This window comes from Camellia sinensis, chromosome 8 (assembly GCF_055761805.1).
Source record: "Camellia sinensis isolate YWXY chromosome 8, ASM5576180v1, whole genome shotgun sequence".
NCBI classification, from domain to species: Eukaryota; Viridiplantae; Streptophyta; class Magnoliopsida; order Ericales; family Theaceae; genus Camellia; species Camellia sinensis.
The window spans coordinates 134,862,898-134,872,490 of NC_138968.1; the positions used below are offsets into that span (position 1 = coordinate 134,862,898).

Sequence of the window (9,593 nt, forward strand, 5' to 3'; positions counted from 1 at the left end):
GACTCGGTGCCAAAGGCCACGTGTCCGTCATCACCAAAGTTGCCTCGGCTCGGGAACTTGGGTACGATTGGGGAAGGTCACTTCGTGAGCACCCCCGCTCGCCCGATCAAAGATCGGCCTCTACTAACCATGATATCTATTTTTGAAAACTTTGTATGTCCTTATTCCGGTTATTAGCCTAGGTTACTATGTGATGCGCACAACATACAAGTATAGACTGAGTCGATTGAATTGGAGCAAAACATTTCGTGTTTGTTTTTGAAAGATGGTTTGCTACTCGCAAGTAGGCTTAAAATGCAGATTTTGCCACCCGCAGGTGGGCTTAAGAAAAGGGGGTTTTGCCACTATCTAGTGGGCTTAAAACAAACAATTGATGATTTATTCCAATCCAACTAACCCAACCTTCACCCACAGGCATTCAGGCAGTTATATCACATAAGCATATTGCCTCATGGTAAGCATGCTATTCATGGTAGTCACTCACACGCATGCAAGGATGCTAAAGCATAGAACTTACCGAGTACTCCAAGCCAAAATAGAAACTACATTAGAAATCATGCATGATCCTAAGTATACAAAAATGCCTAATGCAACACATGCAAAATGCAAACTATAGCAGGCTCGGCTATTCTAAACATGGCATATGAAATGCTACAACTAATATGTATTCAATTTGGAATTGAAATACAAATGCAGTTAGTATGATGCGCCGAGCCCGGTGCATGCATAACAAATGAATGAATGCAAACATGCTGTCATACTGTATGCTAATTGAAATATGCCCTAATCTAAACACCATAAGCGGATAAATAAAAGGGACAAAGACGTGGGGTTGGAAGACATACAACACACACACGCACACTTATTACAATCATGCCCTCGCACAGAGGGTCCGAATAAATAATACAGTCCCGAATAAAAGAATATTACAGTCCAAATATCACAGTCCAAATAATATACAAATTCCTAATTAATTAATGAATTAACTAAGAAAGCTGTAAAACTGGTCATGCAAGCCAGGGACTGCCTTGCTTCTGATGAATGATGCATGTCTGGGCTGCCTTGCGCGGAAATCCACCGGGATGCCCCAATTAGCCTCTGTTTAGCAGTTATTCTTGAAACGCGTGCCAAGTCCCGAAAAGTTGCTGATTCTTCATTTTGTTGCAACAGAGAGCAGGAAAGGGGCATAGCAATGTATTTTTACAAATATATGCATGCCTCGATCCTCGTGCCACCAATCACGCATACCGAGGCATGATGGCCGAGGAGTCGAATTGCACAATTCAATATAGGATGAATGCACATGAAAACACAATAACACCTAACTCTATCATGGATGATCCGGAGTGTCGGTGGCTGGGGAATTGAGACACATTCCGTCACTCGGAGTACGGAATGTACCTCGTTTCCCGTGCCCGGGCTAACTCCTATCCCGAACACGATGCAATATGCATGACATGCATGAAATGCGACTAAGATACAATCCTAACATACACAATGCTATGAAAATGAGATGTCTCGAAATGCGTACACACGGGCACGCAAACCGAGGCAATGGCATATGCAATGCAATGGCATGGAAAATGACATATAGAATGCAAAATGGACTTATACTAACATGAGAGAGCCTCAGCCACACTCACATAAGAGGCCGATGGATGAAAATGAAGTGCCTCGAAATGCGTGCACAGGGGCACGCAAATCGAGGAACGGGCATAAGCAATGCAAATGACATGGAAAATGCAACATGGACTTATACTAACATGAGAGAGCCTCAGCCACACTCACATGAGAGGCCGATGGATGAAAATGAAGTGCCTCAAAATGCGTGCACACGGGCACGCAAACCGAGGCAATGGTATACGCAATGCAAATGACATGGAAAATGCAACATGGACTTATACTAACATGAGAGAGCCTCAGCCACACTCACATGAGAGGCCGATGGATGAAAATGAAGTGCCTCGAAATGCGTGCACACGGGCACGCAAACCGAGGCAATGACATAAGCAATGCAAATGACATGGAAAATGCAACATGGACTTATACTAACATGAGAGAGCCTCAGCCACACTCACATGAGAGGCCGCTGGATGAAAATGAAGTGCCTCGAAATGCGTGCACACGGGCACGCAAACCGAGGCAATGGTATATGCAATACAAATGTGGCAAAAATGGTATGCAAGCATGCTAATGGATTTTCAGCAATGAAATATGGGGTAAAACATCCCCGAAACGAGGCGAAAGTACACCCGATGCATGGAATAGTCCCGAAATATGAATTTTGGCACCCGAAATGGCCTATAGCTATACCAAACATGCACAATATGGACATGGAATGTAAAGACAGAAGCAAGGCAGCCCCAAAATTAGCATTTTACCAGTACAAAACATGGCCAAACAGAAAACCAAGATAGGGCAAAACTAGCATGCAAGAAATGGCCCTAAACATGAGATTAAAAAGAAACTCATAGCTTCTGGCCCCGAACAGGTTAGGGTAATTCAACAATGTTGAAGAGGGACCCAAAATAGGACTATTTACAGTTTATGGAAGCCCCAAAAACAGTATACAAATATGCTAGAAATGCAATGCAAAAATGAGGCTCAAAAGTGGCTATAACATGAGGTATACAAAACATTCATCAAACAAGAAAAGACCCTTAATAAAACATGTTCAGGAGGTCAAAATAAAGCCACTTTTAGTTCGGACCAAGGTCCAAAAACAGAAACATCAGGGGCTGCCAAGGCATACAAAAATGGGACCAAAAAGAGGATATAAAGGGAAGTACAATATGGAAGTCTCAAACAGTGTTGAGCCCTTCTTCAATGTTGAAGAGGGGCTCAAAATAATCCTACTTACAGTTTATAACATGCTCCAAAATAAATCACACACAAGCTAAAAATATCATGCAAGAAAATGACACTTTAGAAGGATAATGAAGCAAGTGCAAGATGGGGGGCTCAAACAGGGTTGAGCCCTTCATGAGACATGAAAATGAGCTCAAAAAAAGGGTACTTTCAGTTTTGGTCGGAGCTCAAATGTATAAGAAGGAGAGGCTAAGAAATGTTGCAAGAAATAAGCTAAAAAAAAGGGAAATGGACTCACCCTTGAAGATCAATACTTTTGTTGCTTCTTGGACCAATTTTGATGACTCTAAGCTGCTGGAATTCTTCCCCTTGCTGCTGAAATGGAGTGGTGGTGGTAGAGCTTGGTGGTGATGAAGAAAACAAGGTGTAGGACTTAAGGATTTTTAGGAAAATGAGAAAGATGGAGGGAGATATGTGTATTGAGGCTTGAAGACAATTTTTTCTAACCCCTAAATGTGATATGGAATGCTGGTTATATGGACCAAAAAGGGGGTGTAAAGGTGGGGGAAAAGGAGGCCAACTTTCCCCCACAAAATATCCCCCGGATAAAGATATTTTCTGGGGGATAAAGCTATACAGCTGTAAAGTGAACAGTGTGAGGATTACGGCCGGCCGGGTATTTTTGCTGCAGGTGGCCGGCCGGCCACATCCCCTAGCCGGCCGGCTAGGGGTCAAAAGGGCCAAGCTGGTTTAGTGGCCGGCCACCATATGATGGTGTCCGCCCATGTGTGTACAACACAACCCTGTGGTTAAAAGTCCAAGAAAATGGCTCAAGGGTGTTCAACATTAGCTCGGAAAGAGGGGTTCAAAAGGGTCAAGAAACATTAGTGGCCGGCCACCAACTTTTAGGATCCTCCCAAGTGTGTACATCACAAATATGTGGTTCAAAGTTCAAGAAAGTGGGCCCAAGGTGTTCAACATTAGCCCGGAAGGAGGGGTTCAAAAGGGTCAGGCAACATTAGTGGCCGGCCACCAACTTTTAGGATCCTCCCATGTGTGTACATCACAAGTATGTGGTTCAAAGTTCAAGAAAGTGGGCCCAAGGTGTTCAACATTAGCCCGGAAGTGCGAAAAACGGGCGTCGGAGGGCGTCGGAGGATATATAACTGGTTGCTGAGATAATTGCTGGCCTCCCACCCTCCAGTGACCTTCCCGGTGATAAAACAGAGGTACCTGCCAAAAATGAACGAAAACCGTTGCAAAACGAATGTTCGGGGGCCAAAACGCGCAGTTCGGGGTCCCGAAAATGGGCTGTTAAGCACCGAAAGTGGCATTCGGCCACGAAGTGGGTTTCTCAGACCCCAGTGTCCCTCAAAAGGGAGAAAATAAGATGTATGCCAAAAATCAGAACAAATGGAGATGGTTAAGCGGTCCCGAACCGAGGCACACGGCCAACGGTCCCAAAAAACCGGAAACCGGACTCCGAAATGGGCAAAATGGCCTACGGCCACCAAATGTAGCCCATGGCCACTGAGAGATGGTCTACGGGGCTTCTCCCTCCCCTCAGGAAAAGAAATAAAGAAAACCGAGCCTAGTTCGCAAACCGAGGCAAAGCACAAAAGAGGGTTCGGAAGTCCGGAGGCAGGGCTCACGGCCGCAACTCTGAAACTTCTGAACGAGCACATTATGCAACATCACCAAGCGCTCAATAGGTGACGTCTGAGTCTTAAGGTCGGTCAAAAATGGGGTGTCTACAGGACCTATTGATCTATTAAAAATAAATTGGGATTAAAAGGGAAATAGATCCCCTACATAGGACTACATGGTAATTTTCCCTTTTAAAATGGCCTAAATTAATTAAACAAAATTGGGCCATTTTGAATTTTTGATATAGTACAAGATAATGAATTTTGGGGCCTAATTTTTGGGGCCCTAGGCACAGGCCTCACTAGCCTTAGCCCAGGGTCGGCCCTGCATGGTGTGTGGCAATTATGGCATCTGTTCTTAAAATAGACAATGCAGTTGTCTTAAAGAAGCCATCTACAACAACACCTTCTAGCAAAAAAATTCTTGGCAACCCAGCCTTGGATGTTCCCTTGTTACACCCATTTCTTGTGACCATTCTCAATATCACACCTTTTTGAAGCTTAAGAATACTAGCTTCTTTTACTCTAACTTCCACGAATAGTTCCCCTCAAACTTTTACTTGGATGAAAAATTAGCATTAGAAGATTGCAAGAAGAGTTGCTTGAAAAACTATTCATGCAAAGTAGCTCTTTTGCACATAATTTGGGCTATTTTTCAAAGTAAGGTTGCTTATTATTGTCTAAAGTCTTTTCTCTTATAAGTAATGAGGGAACAATGTATGAGAACGTTGTTGTATTTCTTAAAATGCAGAAATCTCCAACTAGACAGAATCTTATTCCTTTATCAACAAATTCTCCTCAAAAGAAATCAGGGCAAGTCAAGATCATACTAGGTTCCAGTCTCAGAGATTTTTTTGTTGTATGTTTTTTGGTTGCCTCTTGCATTTTCTTTTTCAAAAAGAAACAAAAGTCCGAAGATTTTGATGAGTTCTTTGTTAATCAAGTACCAGCGATGCCTACCAGATTTTCTTACGAAGAATTGAGAGCCACGACAAGCAATTTCAATGATAAGCTCGGGGAAGGAGGATTTAGGTCAGTGTTTCAAGGGACATTAAGCGATGGCAACAAAGTATCGGTGAAGCATCTCAATGGTTTTGATTAGGTTAAGGAGTCATTTTCAGCTGAAGTTGAAACAATAGGCAGCATTCACCAGGTCAATTTGGTGAGATTAATTGGATTTTGTGCTGAAAAACCATATAGGCTTCTAGTTTACGAGTACATGTCCAATGGATCATTGGATACATGGATCTTCCAAAGGCACCAAGAGCAAACTCTTGTGTGGCAATCCAGAAAGAAGATCATTATGGATATAACCAAGGGACTAACCTATCTTCATGAGGAATATAGGCAAAAGATACTTCACTTGGCTATCAAACCCCAAAACATCCTTTTAGATGAAGACTTCAATGCAAAAATTTCTGATTTTGGATTGTCAAAACTAATTGATAAGGACCAAAACCAAGTTGTAAGAATGATGAGGGGAACACCAGGCTATTTGGCACCCGAATGATTGAGCTCAATTATCACCGAGAAACTATAGATGTTTATAGCTTTGGTGTCGTGGTCTTGGAAATGTTGTATAGGCGCAAAAATTTGGATAGGTCTCAGCCTGAGGAAGATATGCATCTGTTAGATCTATTTAAAAGGAAGGCAGAAGAGGAACGACTTCTGGATATCGTTGACAAATACAATGATGACATGCAAACACATAGAGCAAAAGTTGTGGAGATGATGAGGGTTGCTGTGTGGTGTCTACAAAGTGATTTTTCCAAGAGGCCTTCCATGTCGGTGTTGGTTAAGGTCTTGGAGGGTTCTACAGATGTTCAAAGCAATTAGGATTATAACTTCACAACTCCTGTGGCACCAAGACCAATTACAGTTGCTGGTCACCAAGGGGATGCCATTGGCGCTACTACTCCATTATTTGCATTAGCTTTATCAAGACTAAGGTAAATAAAGTAAACTCTAACAAGCAAATTACAACTGGTTGTTTACAGTTTTTGTATTCCATTTCATATGTAGTGAACTATAATCAAAGATTTTTATTTGTGCAAATCACAATCCATGATACCAGGATTAATGGTGTTTTAGGTAGAGTTGACAAAATTTCAACTCTCTCAATAATATTTGCCCCTTTTATTTCTTCAAGTTCTTCCATCATCATTTCCATAGTACATACAAAACTACATGAACATAGTGAGCTAGATTTCCCATAGTTTTAATTCAAACATTTTCAAGTTCTATAGTGAAGGCAAAGTACATAGATATTTTGTGAGAGTATGAGAGTTTCTCATGATTCAAGTAAAAGAAGAGAACATCAAATTAGTGGGTTACAATTCAAACTTTATTCTCCAAAAGATGTGTCAATGAATAGTAAATTAAGTTTCAAGAAGGAATAAAGCCGGCTTATATTTTGGACAAATTTAGAGCCATTTTATGATTAATTAATTTGGTTAAAGGGTTATATTCTTGAATTGCTGGGAAAGAAAACATTTTGTACATCAGTTAGTCTGTAGAATGTGCAATTTTTTTCTCACTTTAAGCTTGACTGGGAAAACAAAAAGTGTGACGTGATGAACAAAAAATTCTACTGCCATGTTTTTCCCCCTCTGCTTTCCCGAAACCTGCTGTTCTATAACAGGAAATTGATAAACTAAAATCTGATTTGCAATATTTTTCTTGTATCATTTTTTTACATCGATTATGCGCATTAGATCAATGCCCAAGTTGTTGTGTGTTCAATGGCTAAACTGTGCACTACATGGATCGAACCTATTTGAATGAAGGCAAAAAATATAATTGGGGCCCTTTGTAATAATTTTTTTATGATTTTTATTTAAAATTCTTAACAATTCCTAACCTTTACAATCAAAATAATTTTGATAAAAAGGCCTTTTATTTTTTTTTACTTGACTAGATAATTGAAGAGGTGTAATGTAAATGTCCTCCAGTAAGAGAGGTTGTTTTCTCTCTTTATGATTTGATTGATAGTCTAAGATAACTCATGAAGTGTTATTCTTGTTTGATAATTTAAGATTTAATAATTTTTATTTATTTACTGAGAGATTTTTTGCCACTTTTTTTTTTTTTTTTTTTTTTTTGAGAATTATTTTGAGTAGAAGTTTTTTTTATGTATATATATAAATATATTGTGTAGTGAATATATAGTAAGTAGGGCCCTCCTAAATAGAGCGCCTACTCCTTAAGCCACCACTAGTTTGCAGTAGATATGGTACGATAGCGTGGCAAGTTTGGACCGCAGTTACTCAGAAGTGGCTAATAGCAATACAAGTAAGGTAGTTTAAACAGATAAATAAACGATAAGCATCATAATCTTGAATGTTCTGAAATTATTCCTTTGCGCTGCGAAGCTTCAAAACATTACAAGCTCATAGAGCTAAAGAATGTTACCTACCTCATTGTTGAGGCTGACATGTCAAATGCTATGAATACATAGACATGAAGAGTAGTTGAAAGCAAGCCTATTTAAGTAGTTGCTACCATAGAGCTGCTCTGTTTTGTTCAAGTGATGTTTCCAATACAAATTCAAGTGGAAAATGCTCTATATATACTAACAGAGATCATCTCAATGAAGGTCAATATAAAGTGCAATCAATAATCAATTTGTAATCAAACTGGTATCCAGACTTGGATCGTTTTTCCGGTCTCTTTATTATAATTTTCATCTTTGTTTTCCTTTTCAAGGTAGAAAAGAGGAACTAATGAAACTGTGGAGGATTATTTAGATCAAGTGCCGGGAATGCCCATGAGCAAGGTTTCGAAAAGCGATTGCGGTTACAGTCGCTGTAATAGCTGCGGTGGCACGGTTGTGGTTGCATGATATAAAGACCGTAGCGTAACGGTTGTGGTAACCAGAATCTTGATTTTTTTTTTATTTTTCGCACAATTTAAAGAAAAGTTATCGATGCGCATTTTACATTCTATTTCAATAGTTAATGACTTCAAAAATAATTGATTTTCAATATTTACAAATTATTTTTGACCAATACCTGAACTAACTGAATAAAATATATTCACAATTATTAAACGAAATGATTATAAAATAAAAATTGTGCCATAAACAAAAATTATTTTTGAGGAATTTTTTTAGACAACACTTTACAACTAACTAAATAAAATTATTTACAATTAAGTATTAAATAAAATGATTATAAAAAAAAATTGTGCCATAAACAAAAAAAATTTTGAGTTTTTTGAAGACATTTTTTAGACAACACATAACAGCAACAAAATAAAATAAAAAAATATTTACAATTAAATATTAAATAAAATGATTATAAAAAAATATATAACCACTGTTTATATATTTTTTATTTTACATGCTAATGTAATGAAATAAAAATTTAAAAAAAATTATAAACAAAATAAATTCATATAAGATCTTTTCTTTAGGCTTGAATCACTTTAGTATTTGTTCTTTTTTTATAAGTTTTTTTTTTTCGAGAAAGGAAGCTATTCAAAATATTATGAAAGACGTAACAGTGTGTAATTGACTGTTACGGCTGTTATGGTATCGCTACGGCTATTACGTAATACCGAAATGGCCATTACACATGTGAATTTCCATCACACTGCTATAGCGGCCGTAACGAGTAGCAGTAACCACCACAAGCATTACGTAATGGTTGCGACCGCTTTTTAAAACATTGCCATGAGATTCTCTTATAGAATTGAGCTCAAAGTCACTGACTGATATAATTTCAAAAGGAAACTTGCAAGGATGATATGTATATTGGTCTTTGAAGGCACTCTTCTAAGCAACGGCAAAATCAAAGTTGCAGCGAAGCATCTTGATGACTTAGGCCATGTCAAGAAGTCTTTTTCTTAGGTGAATAAGTCAAAATAATAGGCAGCACTCACCATCTAAACTTGGCGAGATTGATGGAACATTGTGTTGAGAAATCACAGACTTTTAGTTTATGAATATGGGATTGTTTAGTGCAACCTATGTAGCTGTTTATAGCTTTCTCTTTGTTATATATGTGTAAAATTATTTAGTGCAGCTTCTATTTACCACTTATGAGACAAAAATAGTTTTTCAAAAAAAAAAAAAAAAAAAACTTGCTATTAAAAAGCAAGGGGAAGGTGTCATGGTATTGGCAGTCCTTTGTGTATGGA

The 9,593-nt window shown here is 38.7% G+C and overlaps 1 pseudogene; it reads left to right on the forward strand.

The window, feature by feature from the left end:
- Positions 1 to 5,169: 5,169 nt before the first annotated feature.
- On the forward strand, positions 5,170 to 5,964 carry LOC114317525 (G-type lectin S-receptor-like serine/threonine-protein kinase SD2-5 pseudogene; annotated as a pseudogene).
- The last annotated feature ends 3,629 nt before the right edge of the window (positions 5,965 to 9,593 follow it).